Genomic DNA, 14300 nt, shown 5'->3' on the forward strand with positions numbered 1-14300 from the left:
TATAGAGGAATCAAAGTATACGCCAAATCACGCTCCGCTCAGAGGTTCTTAAACACACACAGCGAGCTACACTCACCTCTGCCAGTTTAGCTCACTGCGATAGTACGCTGACAAGTAGTGCATCGAAGTGAACGTCGCGAGTTCGAGGCCTCGCCTTCCCACAACAAAGTTTTGACTGCTTGACTTGTTGCTGTGTGGAGCAAATGGACAAATCCTCGTGTATTTGACTTGCATTTCAGCAAGTCGGAGGAAATACAGCAAAAAGCGACCCTGCTCGCCGAACATACAACGAAGACACAGCCGCAACAGCCTCTCAACTCCATCGTACTGGAGCGCTCAGCAGCGGGGAACTTCACTTCATGAAAAGACAAATGGACAAATCATGATGTATTTGACTTGCATTACAGCAAGTCGGAGGAAATACAGCAAAAAGCGACCCTGCTCGCCGAACATACAACGAAGACACGGCCGTAACAGCCTCTCAACTCGGTCGTGCTTAGCAGCGGGGAACTTCACTTCACTTCATGAAAAGACAGTATTAACATACCCGTAAAGAGTGAGGCTCAAAGCACAAAACGACACATAACGCACAGGAATAGCAGTGTGGAGCCATAGAACGAGGTGGAAACAGGCCAGCCTGGACGGCGCTCGACAAAAGCCCAATATTAACATACTTCAAACTTCACCAGATAGAAGACGTGCAAGGAGGAAGTCTCAGACCTACTCGGCTGCTACAAGCATTACACCCTCGGACAAACTCCACGAGATAGAAGACCTGCGAGGAGAAAGTCTTAAAGCTCACAGCAACCCAGTACTGTACTTCAACTAAAGAGCGTATTAACATCCTTCATTATTCACTAGACAGAAGTCCTGTGAGGAAGAAGTGTCAGAGCCGGCTTGAAAACAAATCCACTCAGCTCCTGCAAGCATTACACCCTCGGACAAACTGCTGGCAGCACAGCCTCACTGGTGTGAAACCACGATGTCATACCCAAACGCGTGGCTGAATCGATTCAGTGACAGCGCGCTGCGCGCTCTCATTGACATGAAGAATTTCCTCCACTGGCTGAGCAGCAGAGTTTTCTGCACCTGCGGGCAAATTCTGTATGCGGTCACGACCAGGCTTCCACCTCTGACTCTGACCATTCAGCTGCCTGGGATCACTTTCACGTTACAGAGAGATGGCCAAGTTCGAAGGATCACCGTCGACCTGCCCCCTGTGTGAAGGATGAACGCAAAGACGCATGGAGTTGGACGTCCAAGCATTATCCGTGTGCTCGGTTTAAAAGAAGAGTTACCCACGAGAATTTGTCTGTTAAGTTTCAGAGTTTTCATAAAGTGATGACACAGATTAAAAATATACTCTCAACTGTAAGAAGGACATCTTTATTTATTATAGCACACACGCAGAAAACGTGTGCGTTATTGCAGAGAGTATATAACGCGAGGTGGAAATAGCGGATAAGATGCATTGTGATTGACATGTGATGCTCATGTATATGCTGGTGATCGTCAATAAAGCTTCTCTCTCTTGCGAATGAGTTCAAGTGAGAAAATGGATTGTGGCTATTGTGTGTTTATTTCCTCCACAGTTGTCCTCGGAGCAGTCTAGATATTCGCGCCAGAATTCCTGCGTATTTTCACCTCTGCTAACAGGTTATGGGCGCAGAGTAGCTAAGACTGCCTAGAGAAAGTGAAGTGTTTTGCTGCCCTGAGAAATGCTGGTGAGCCATTGAGCGAGGGGCAATGTGTAGCACTGGTTCGCAAGAAGTGCCAGGATCATGTCACACAAAGTGAATTTGCAATGACTTTTGCCGAATTCATTGGGAAACTATGGAGCTACGAGAGCACTGAGAGAGTGGGCGCCAGCACATCAGAGAACAGCGTGCACGGCCGGCTTCAAAACCCGCGTGTGAAAATACAAACGAGCGAGTAGCCAGGAACACGAACATGTGTGTTCCCTTTAGTGCACAACTGTGTAATCCAGATGCGGACTAAAGGGACACAAGGCTAGAAGGTGGCGGAGCGAGTGTTAAAGCCACTGCTGGCGCTGATACTTTGTGGCTATGTGTGAGCGCAGGAAGACAGGAAAGAAATGTGAATGTATTTTTAAGGTGTGTGTTGAGGAAGAATGTTTTAAAAGTGTCCGTGCGCATCCGTGTGTATAGAGGAATCAAAGTATACGCCAAATCACGCTCCGCTCAGAGGTTCTTAAACACACACAGCGAGCTACACTCACCTCTGCCAGTTTAGCTCACTGCGATAGTACGCTGGCAAGTAGTGCATCGAGGTGAACGTCGCGAGTTCGAGGCCTCGCCTTCCCACAACAAAGTTTTGACTGCTTGACTTGTTGCTGCGTGTGGAGCAAATGGACAAATCCTCGTGTATTTGACTTGCATTTCAGCAAGTCGGAGGAAATACAGCAGAAAGCGACCCTGCTCGCCGAACATACAACGAAGACACAGCCGCAACAGCCTCTCAACTCCATCGTACTGGAGCGCTCAGCAGCGGGGAACTTCACTTCATGAAAAGACAAATGGACAAATCATGATGTATTTGACTTGCATTACAGCAAGTCGGAGGAAATACAGCAAAAAGCGACCCTGCTCGCCGAACATACAACGAAGACACGGCCGTAACAGCCTCTCAACTCGGTCGTGCTTAGCAGCGGGGAACTTCACTTCATGAAAAGACAGTATTAACATACCCGTAAAGAGTGAGGCTCAAAGCACAAAACGACACATAACGCACAGGAATAGCAGTGTGGAGCCATAGAACGAGGTGGAAACAGGCCAGCCTGGACGGCGCTCGACAAAAGCCCAATATTAACATACTTCAAACTTCACCAGATAGAAGACGTGCAAGGAGGAAGTCTCAGACCTACTCGGCTGCTACAAGCATTACACCCTCGGACAAACTCCACGAGATAGAAGACCTGCGAGGAGAAAGTCTTAAAGCTCACAGCAACCCAGTACTGTACTTCAACTAAAGAGCGTATTAACATCCTTCATTATTCACTAGACAGAAGTCCTGTGAGGAAGAAGTGTCAGAGCCGGCTTGAAAACAAATCCACTCAGCTCCTGCAAGCATTACACCCTCGGACAAACTGCTGGCAGCACAGCCTCACTGGTGTGAAACCACGATGTCATACCCAAACGCGTGGCTGAATCGATTCAGTGACAGCGCGCTGCGCGCTCTCATTGACATGAAGAATTTCCTCCACTGGCTGAGCAGCAGAGTTTTCTGCACCTGCGGGCAAATTCTGTATGCGGTCACGACCAGGCTTCCACCTCTGACTCTGACCATTCAGCTGCCTGGGATCACTTTCACGTTACAGAGAGATGGCCAAGTTCGAAGGATCACCGTCGACCTGCCCCCTGTGTGAAGGCTGAACGCAAAGACGCATGGAGTTGGACGTCCAAGCATTATCCGTGTGCTCGGTTTAAAAGAAGAGTTACCCACGAGAATTTATCTGTTAAGTTTCAGAGTTTTCATAAAGTGATGACACAGATTAAAAATATACTCTCAACTGTAAGAAGGACATCTTTATTTATTATAGCACACACGCAGAAAACGTGTGCGTTATTGCAGAGAGTATATAACGCGAGGTGGAAATAGCGGATAAGATGCATTGTGATTGACATGTGATGCTCATGTATATGCTGGTGATCGTCAATAAAGCTTCTCTCTCTTGCGAATGAGTTCAAGTGAGAAAATGGATTGTGGCTATTGTGTGTTTATTTCCTCCACAGTTGTCCTCGGAGCAGTCTAGATATTCGCGCCAGAATTCCTGCGTATTTTCACCTCTGCTAACAGGTTATGGGCGCAGAGTAGCTAAGACTGCCTAGAGAAAGTGAAGTGTTTTGCTGCCCTGAGAAATGCTGGTGAGCCATTGAGCGAGGGGCAATGTGTAGCACTGGTTCGCAAGAAGTGCCAGGATCATGTCACACAAAGTGAATTTGCAATGACTTTTGCCGAATTCATTGGGAAACTATGGAGCTACGAGAGCACTGAGAGAGTGGGCGCCAGCACATCAGAGAACAGCGTGCACGGCCGGCTTCAAAACCCGCGTGTGAAAATACAAACGAGCGAGTAGCCAGGAACACGAACATGTGTGTTCCCTTTAGTGCACAACTGTGTAATCCAGATGCGGACTAAAGGGACACAAGGCTAGAAGGTGGCGGAGCGAGTGTTAAAGCCACTGCTGGCGCTGGTACTTTGTGGCTATGTGTGAGCGCAGGAAGACAGGAAAGAAATGTGAATGTATTTTTAAGGTGTGTGTTGAGGAAGAATGTTTTAAAAGTGTCCGTGTGTGTATAGAGGAATCAAAGTATACGCCAAATCACGCTCCGCTCAGAGGTTCTTAAACACACACAGCGAGCTACACTCACCTCTGCCAGTTTAGCTCACTGCGATAGTACGCTGGCAAGTAGTGCATCGAGGTGAACGTCGCGAGTTCGAGGCCTCGCCTTCCCACAACAAAGTTTTGACTGCTTGACTTGTTGCTGCGTGTGGAGCAAATGGACAAATCCTCGTGTATTTGACTTGCATTTCAGCAAGTCGGAGGAAATACAGCAGAAAGCGACCCTGCTCGCCGAACATACAACGAAGACACAGCCGCAACAGCCTCTCAACTCCATCGTACTGGAGCGCTCAGCAGCGGGGAACTTCACTTCATGAAAAGACAAATGGACAAATCATGATGTATTTGACTTGCATTACAGCAAGTCGGAGGAAATACAGCAAAAAGCGACCCTGCTCGCCGAACATACAACGAAGACACGGCCGTAACAGCCTCTCAACTCGGTCGTGCTTAGCAGCGGGGAACTTCACTTCATGAAAAGACAGTATTAACATACCCGTAAAGAGTGAGGCTCAAAGCACAAAACGACACATAACGCACAGGAATAGCAGTGTGGAGCCATAGAACGAGGTGGAAACAGGCCAGCCTGGACGGCGCTCGACAAAAGCCCAATATTAACATACTTCAAACTTCACCAGATAGAAGACCAAGGAGGAAGTCTCAGACCTACTCGGCTGCTACAAGCATTACACCCTCGGACAAACTCCACGAGATAGAAGACCTGCGAGGAGAAAGTCTTAAAGCTCACAGCAACCCAGTACTGTACTTCAACTAAAGAGCGTATTAACATCCTTCATTATTCACTAGACAGAAGTCCTGTGAGGAAGAAGTGTCAGAGCCGGCTTGAAAACAAATCCACTCAGCTCCTGCAAGCATTACACCCTCGGACAAACTGCTGGCAGCACAGCCTCACTGGTGTGAAACCACGATGTCATACCCAAACGCGTGGCTGAATCGATTCAGTGACAGCGCGCTGCGCGCTCTCATTGACATGAAGAATTTCCTCCACTGGCTGAGCAGCAGAGTTTTCTGCACCTGCGGGCAAATTCTGTATTCGGTCACGACCAGGCTTCCACCTCTGACTCTGACCATTCAGCTGCCTGGGATCACTTTCACGTTACAGAGAGATGGCCAAGTTCGAAGGATCACCGTCGACCTGCCCCCTGTGTGAAGGATGAACGCAAAGACGCATGGAGTTGGACGTCCAAGCATTATCCGTGTGCTCGGTTTAAAAGAAGAGTTACCCACGAGAATTTGTCTGTTAAGTTTCAGAGTTTTCATAAAGTGATGACACAGATTAAAAATATACTCTCAACTGTAAGAAGGACATCTTTATTTATTATAGCACACACGCAGAAAACGTGTGCGTTATTGCAGAGAGTATATAACGCGAGGTGGAAATAGCGGATAAGATGCATTGTGATTGACATGTGATGCTCATGTATATGCTGGTGATCGTCAATAAAGCTTCTCTCTCTTGCGAATGAGTTCAAGTGAGAAAATGGATTGTGGCTATTGTGTGTTTATTTCCTCCACAGTTGTCCTCGGAGCAGTCTAGATATTCGCGCCAGAATTCCTGCGTATTTTCACCTCTGCTAACAGGTTATGGGCGCAGAGTAGCTAAGACTGCCTAGAGAAAGTGAAGTGTTTTGCTGCCCTGAGAAATGCTGGTGAGCCATTGAGCGAGGGGCAATGTGTAGCACTGGTTCGCAAGAAGTGCCAGGATCATGTCACACAAAGTGAATTTGCAATGACTTTTGCCGAATTCATTGGGAAACTATGGAGCTACGAGAGCACTGAGAGAGTGGGCGCCAGCACATCAGAGAACAGCGTGCACGGCCGGCTTCAAAACCCGCGTGTGAAAATACAAACGAGCGAGTAGCCAGGAACACGAACATGTGTGTTCCCTTTAGTGCACAACTGTGTAATCCAGATGCGGACTAAAGGGACACAAGGCTAGAAGGTGGCGGAGCGAGTGTTAAAGCCACTGCTGGCGCTGATACTTTGTGGCTATGTGTGAGCGCAGGAAGACAGGAAAGAAATGTGAATGTATTTTTAAGGTGTGTGTTGAGGAAGAATGTTTTAAAAGTGTCCGTGTGTGTATAGAGGAATCAAAGTATACGCCAAATCACGCTCCGCTCAGAGGTTCTTAAACACACACAGCGAGCTACACTCACTTCTGCCAGTTTAGCTCACTGCGATAGTACGCTGGCAAGTAGTGCATCGAGGTGAACGTCGCGAGTTCGAGGCCTCGCCTTCCCACAATAAAGTTTTGACTGCTTGACTTGTTGCTGCGTGTGGAGCAAATGGACAAATCCTCGTGTATTTGACTTGCATTTCAGCAAGTCGGAGGAAATACAGCAAAAAGCGACCCTGCTCGCCGAACATACAACGAAGACACAGCCGCAACAGCCTCTCAACTCCATCGTACTGGAGCGCTCAGCAGCGGGGAACTTCACTTCATGAAAAGACAAATGGACAAATCATGATGTATTTGACTTGCATTACAGCAAGTCGGAGGAAATACAGCAAAAAGCGACCCTGCTCGCCGAACATACAACGAAGACACGGCCGTAACAGCCTCTCAACTCGGTCGTGCTTAGCAGCGGGGAACTTCACTTCACTTCATGAAAAGACAGTATTAACATACCCGTAAAGAGTGAGGCTCAAAGCACAAAACGACACATAACGCACAGGAATAGCAGTGTGGAGCCATAGAACGAGGTGGAAACAGGCCAGCCTGGACGGCGCTCGACAAAAGCCCAATATTAACATACTTCAAACTTCACCAGATAGAAGACGTGCAAGGAGGAAGTCTCAGACCTACTCGGCTGCTACAAGCATTACACCCTCGGACAAACTCCACGAGATAGAAGACCTGCGAGGAGAAAGTCTTAAAGCTCACAGCAACCCAGTACTGTACTTCAACTAAAGAGCGTATTAACATCCTTCATTATTCACTAGACAGAAGTCCTGTGAGGAAGAAGTGTCAGAGCCGGCTTGAAAACAAATCCACTCAGCTCCTGCAAGCATTACACCCTCGGACAAACTGCTGGCAGCACAGCCTCACTGGTGTGAAACCACGATGTCATACCCAAACGCGTGGCTGAATCGATTCAGTGACAGCGCGCTGCGCGCTCTCATTGACATGAAGAATTTCCTCCACTGGCTGAGCAGCAGAGTTTTCTGCACCTGCGGGCAAATTCTGTATGCGGTCACGACCAGGCTTCCACCTCTGACTCTGACCATTCAGCTGCCTGGGATCACTTTCACGTTACAGAGAGATGGCCAAGTTCGAAGGATCACCGTTGACCTGCCCCCTGTGTGAAGGATGAACGCAAAGACGCATGGAGTTGGACGTCCAAGCATTATCCGTGTGCTCGGTTTAAAAGAAGAGTTACCCACGAGAATTTGTCTGTTAAGTTTCAGAGTTTTCATAAAGTGATGACACAGATTAAAAATATACTCTCAACTGTAAGAAGGACATCTTTATTTATTATAGCACACACGCAGAAAACGTGTGCGTTATTGCAGAGAGTATATAACGCGAGGTGGAAATAGCGGATAAGATGCATTGTGATTGACATGTGATGCTCATGTATATGCTGGTGATCGTCAATAAAGCTTCTCTCTCTTGCGAATGAGTTCAAGTGAGAAAATGGATTGTGGCTATTGTGTGTTTATTTCCTCCACAGTTGTCCTCGGAGCAGTCTAGATATTCGCGCCAGAATTCCTGCGTATTTTCACCTCTGCTAACAGGTTATGGGCGCAGAGTAGCTAAGACTGCCTAGAGAAAGTGAAGTGTTTTGCTGCCCTGAGAAATGCTGGTGAGCCATTGAGCGAGGGGCAATGTGTAGCACTGGTTCGCAAGAAGTGCCAGGATCATGTCACACAAAGTGAATTTGCAATGACTTTTGCCGAATTCATTGGGAAACTATGGAGCTACGAGAGCACTGAGAGAGTGGGCGCCAGCACATCAGAGAACAGCGTGCACGGCCGGCTTCAAAACCCGCGTGTGAAAATACAAACGAGCGAGTAGCCAGGAACACGAACATGTGTGTTCCCTTTAGTGCACAACTGTGTAATCCAGATGCGGACTAAAGGGACACAAGGCTAGAAGGTGGCGGAGCGAGTGTTAAAGCCACTGCTGGCGCTGATACTTTGTGGCTATGTGTGAGCGCAGGAAGACAGGAAAGAAATGTGAATGTATTTTTAAGGTGTGTGTTGAGGAAGAATGTTTTAAAAGTGTCCGTGTGTGTATAGAGGAATCAAAGTATACGCCAAATCACGCTCCGCTCAGAGGTTCTTAAACACACACAGCGAGCTACACTCACTTCTGCCAGTTTAGCTCACTGCGATAGTACGCTGGCAAGTAGTGCATCGAAGTGAACGTCGCGAGTTCGAGGCCTCGCCTTCCCACAACAAAGTTTTGACTGCTTGACTTGTTGCTGCGTGTGGAGCAAATGGACAAATCCTCGTGTATTTGACTTGCATTTCAGCAAGTCGGAGGAAATACAGCAAAAAGCGACCCTGCTCGCCGAACATACAACGAAGACACAGCCGCAACAGCCTCTCAACTCCGTCGTACTGGAGCGCTCAGCAGCGGGGAACTTCACTTCACTTCATGAAAAGACAAATGGACAAATCATGATGTATTTGACTTGCATTACAGCAAGTCGGAGGAAATACAGCAAAAAGCGACCCTGCTCGCCGAACATACAACGAAGACACGGCCGTAACAGCCTCTCAACTCGGTCGTGCTTAGCAGCGGGGAACTTCACTTCACTTCATGAAAAGACAGTATTAACATACCCGTAAAGAGTGAGGCTCAAAGCACAAAACGACACATAACGCACAGGAATAGCAGTGTGGAGCCATAGAACGAGGTGGAAACAGGCCAGCCTGGACGGCGCTCGACAAAAGCCCAATATTAACATACTTCAAACTTCACCAGATAGAAGACGTGCAAGGAGGAAGTCTCAGACCTACTCGGCTGCTACAAGCATTACACCCTCGGACAAACTCCACGAGATAGAAGACCTGCGAGGAGAAAGTCTTAAAGCTCACAGCAACCCAGTACTGTACTTCAACTAAAGAGCGTATTAACATCCTTCATTATTCACTAGACAGAAGTCCTGTGAGGAAGAAGTGTCAGAGCCGGCTTGAAAACAAATCCACTCAGCTCCTGCAAGCATTACACCCTCGGACAAACTGCTGGCAGCACAGCCTCACTGGTGTGAAACCACGATGTCATACCCAAACGCGTGGCTGAATCGATTCAGTGACAGCGCGCTGCGCGCTCTCATTGACATGAAGAATTTCCTCCACTGGCTGAGCAGCAGAGTTTTCTGCACCTGCGGGCAAATTCTGTATGCGGTCACGACCAGGCTTCCACCTCTGACTCTGACCATTCAGCTGCCTGGGATCACTTTCACGTTACAGAGAGATGGCCAAGTTCGAAGGATCACCGTCGACCTGCCCCCTGTGTGAAGGATGAACGCAAAGACGCATGGAGTTGGACGTCCAAGCATTATCCGTGTGCTCGGTTTAAAAGAAGAGTTACCCACGAGAATTTGTCTGTTAAGTTTCAGAGTTTTCATAAAGTGATGACACAGATTAAAAATATACTCTCAACTGTAAGAAGGACATCTTTATTTATTATAGCACACACGCAGAAAACGTGTGCGTTATTGCAGAGAGTATATAACGCGAGGTGGAAATAGCGGATAAGATGCATTGTGATTGACATGTGATGCTCATATATATGCTGGTGATCGTCAATAAAGCTTCTCTCTCTTGCGAATGAGTTCAAGTGAGAAAATGGATTGTGGCTATTGTGTGTTTATTTCCTCCACAGTTGTCCTCGGAGCAGTCTAGATATTCGCGCCAGAATTCCTGCGTATTTTCACCTCTGCTAACAGGTTATGGGCGCAGAGTAGCTAAGACTGCCTAGAGAAAGTGAAGTGTTTTGCCACCTAGGGCGCCACCGCTGCCCTGAGAAATGCTGGTGAGCCATTGAGCGAGGGGCAATGTGTAGCACTGGTTCGCAAGAAGTGCCAGGATCATGTCACACAAAGTGAATTTGCAATGACTTTTGCCGAATTCATTGGGAAACTATGGAGCTACGAGAGCACTGAGAGAGTGGGCGCCAGCACATCAGAGAACAGCGTGCACGGCCGGCTTCAAAACCCGCGTGTGAAAATACAAACGAGCGAGTAGCCAGGAACACGAACATGTGTGTTCCCTTTAGTGCACAACTGTGTAATCCAGATGTCCAGACTAAAGGGACACAAGGCTGGAAGGTCTCAGCGCGAGCAGTGGCGGAGCGAGTGTTAAAGCCCCACGCATCAAAGGATAAACTGCAACTCTCTGTATGTGTGTGTGTGTACAGCAATCAAAGTAGACGGCAATCCACAGTCCATTGTGTGATGATCTTAAACCCACACACTATCCAGGAGCTCATGGCAAATGCAGGCAGTTTGGACGTAAAAGTCGGTGGTGCAAATCTTTACCAATTTCCTCAAATTCAACAAGTTCACTTGTCCATGACATTTCAGCCATTGGATTTTGAGAATGAGGATGAAACAGAACCATCTGGGTGACTTGGGACCGTGCTTGACAAATATAAACCCCATTACCCTTCACGATTGGGATTAAAAGAAACTTTAACTATATGTGTTCAGAAATCTGTTAAAAGTGTCTCCCCATGGGTGTGTGACGCAGAAGACCCACGAGTAGGGGACTTGGTCTCACGGTCAAGGCTCCACAAAACAGACTCAGTAGCAGACCTCAAAGGCACTGGTAGGTGTTGATTACCAGATTTTATTGCACAAAAACATGAAATTGCAAAGGCAAGACCATGAACTATGACTCCCCAGATCTGTTATATAATCTGTGATATAGAACCTGGTACAAGAACATAGAACATGAGAGAAAACTAAATTCATTTTGTAAGCTTTGGTTCAGGGCAAGGAGGAAGGGCATGGGCATCAGGAGATGCAACCGGGAGTCTCAGTACACTGCAAAGAGAGGAGAATAGATTCAGTGGTTAAAGACATGCTATCCATCCATCCATCCATCCATTCGCTTCCGCTTATCCTTTTCAGGGTCGCGGGGGGCGCTGGAGCCTATCCCAGCTGTCATAGGGCGAAAGGCGGGGTACACCCTGGACAGGTCGCCAGTCTGTCGCAGGGCTAAACACATAGGGACAGACAACCATTCACACTCACATTCACACCTAGTGGCAATTTGGATTATCCAATTAACCTATCCCCACAAACTGCATGTCTTTGGACCGTGGGAGGAAGCCCATGCTTCATGCTATCCAGAGAAGAAAAATCAAAGCAGAGTCTTTCAGGCTTACACTTTGCAGGTAGAGAACTGGTGTTTGAGGGAGGTCGAGCGGTCCAGGTGAGGCAGCCAGACTCCAGAGCAGGGAATCGGTGGACTGCCATGACTGTGGCCGGAGGGCAGGTGGGTGAGTAGAGTGAACTAGAGCCTATGAAGCAACAAGATGAAGGTGAGTATTGTCACGGATGGAGTTAGCTGAAAGGCTGTAGAAACAAACAAAAGGTCAGTTGCTTTCTGTGGGAAACTCTTCTCAACAAAAGTGTGGTGGTCAGCACTAACTGTGGCTAGCAGAACACTTGGCAAGGACTAGTGGTGACGTGAGCGGTGGTGAGTCTTAAAAGCCGGCAGCATAATTGCTTGCAGTTGTGGAGACGCGCCAGAGTGCAGCCACTCCGCCCACAGGTGGAGACAGCAACTCAGATGAAGACCCCAGCACTCACCCAGACCATGACACTTGTGCTGTATTCCACAACTGCTCTTGACGTGGTTGCTGGTGTTTGACACTAATTCATGGAGTGGACGTTGATTGCTAAAAACAGCCTTAGAGAGTTTTCACTTGTGTTGTAATTCTTATACCTCTAAGGACAGCAAGAAATCCTGCTGCAGACCAAACACACCAGTAAGCCCACAGCAGCAGTGAAAGGAAAGAAATCTATTCTTGCATTTTTAAAATCTCTCTTTTTACTACCAACTTTTACTGCCTTGGATATGGGATCCATCACAACTATCAATTTGTCTTTTCTTATAATTGACAATTAGCAAAATGTAAGGAGTAAGGTACCAAGTGACGATGCACGTCAGTAAATAAAAAAGGAAATGTTGAAATAAAATTTTAAAACATGTTTATCGCTCTTTAAACATTCATCAAAACTTTGGAAAACCACTGGAAATGGGCAAAGGAGCTCTCGAGCTGCAGGTCTAAGACCTTTGCTCTAGTCATCATAGGTGGTAACACAATTTATGAAACAAAGTATTAGAAATATAAACCAGTGTCAAGTGTATGCATTATCTGTTGACAGTTTGTGTGCGTGTCCAGTGTGTTCTGCAACAGTGTTACTGTTGTAGACTTTAACCACAAAATGCAGAAGGAAATATCTGAGGTCCTCTGTGCTAAACGTTCATCACCTCAACCTCAGAGAACATAATGAAATTGGAAATTAAGCAAAATATTTCCGAACAACTACTAAAGTTTAAACATGAGCCACTAATCATGAAGAAGTAAAGAATTTGAGGCTGTGCTAACATCAGTTTTACTGTAGAGGGCAGTGTTGGGCTGTACATAGGAGCCCTTGAGCAGTTTATTCTTATAAATGTGAGAAAAGGTGGCTACTGGGTATAGCATTCAAAAACTATCAATTTGTAACAATCAGCATTATGGACTTGATTAGATTATGGTCTTATGGTCCTTTGACATCTGCAGCCATACAATACAGTTGCAGTAACAGTAGCAATAGTATAATGAACAGATTGATATGCTATGCCAAAAAGTTGCAGCTTTGAAGTGAACATGTCTCATTTTGGAAATGCATGTTCACTCAGCTGCTTTGTATTTTTATGTCTTCATTGCCTCATCTACTTGCATCTATCATCCAGGGAAGAAGGATTTTTATAATCGAGTGGTTGCATGCTTGTGTTTTAATGTTGAGTGTATTTTAGTGTTGCATGCTTTTATTGTATTTATTTGGACTTCTCCCGGAGAGACTCCCCCCCCTCTGCTTCCCCAATGAGATACACCTGGAGGGCACAGGGGACAGGAATCAATCGGGCCTCCCTTGTTGGCAGCGGGCAATAAGAGCCTCTGGCAGGTGAGAGAAGGACGTGTGTACGCAGGGCAGCAGGAGAGCCGGAGTAGCGTGGCTGTGCGGGAGGACGCCGCCAAAGGTAGCGCGAGCAACGGAGCGGCAACTGGCGGCAAGGCGCGGCAGCAGTAGAAGGAGAGCGGGCCTTCAGTCAGTGGACGGCAGCCCCTTCCACGGTGGCAGCGAGACGTCAGTGAATGGTTAAGGCACGGAACAGCGGCGGGCGGAGTTCAGAGCTCTGCCCTCCCGGGTGAGTACCGACTTCTAAGATGTATATAATACCCTGGGGAATTAAGAAGAGTGACTTTCGCTGCTTCCCTGTGCCTAGTGGAACCTCAAGCGGAGCAGCGAGGCGACAACAGAGGACGCGGTTGGCCTGGTTCCCACTGGTGGAATCGGCGGATTCTTCATGGCTGAAGTGTGGCGGAGCCTGACTCGGAACTTTGGGACTGAGCACCATTATTTTTTTATTGTGCTGAGTTTTATGTTTTTTCTCTCTCCCCTGATCAGGGTATTTTTAGTGTTGTAAATAAAGCGTATTTAATTTTTATTGACTATTTTAACCGGTACGTCTTCTGTTTCCGTGATCACCCCTTGCTGCTCTCCCCGTTATAGAAGGGGTTCCTTTCTAAGCTTACACCCGTGACTCATCTGTAGTGTGATGGCTGGAGACCTTTATATCAGCATGAGTGGTATTTTCAGTGTAAGGCGAGCTTGGCACCAAGTGATCTTAAGATAAAATAACCTTTATTAGTCCCACACGTGGGAAATTTGTTTTGTCACAGCAG

The sequence above is a fragment of the Mchenga conophoros genome, linkage group LG3 (assembly GCF_057382185.1).
Source record: "Mchenga conophoros isolate Kocher_MC1m ecotype Shallow Benthic linkage group LG3, M_conophoros_male_GT1.1, whole genome shotgun sequence".
Classification (NCBI taxonomy): Eukaryota; Metazoa; Chordata; class Actinopteri; order Cichliformes; family Cichlidae; genus Mchenga; species Mchenga conophoros.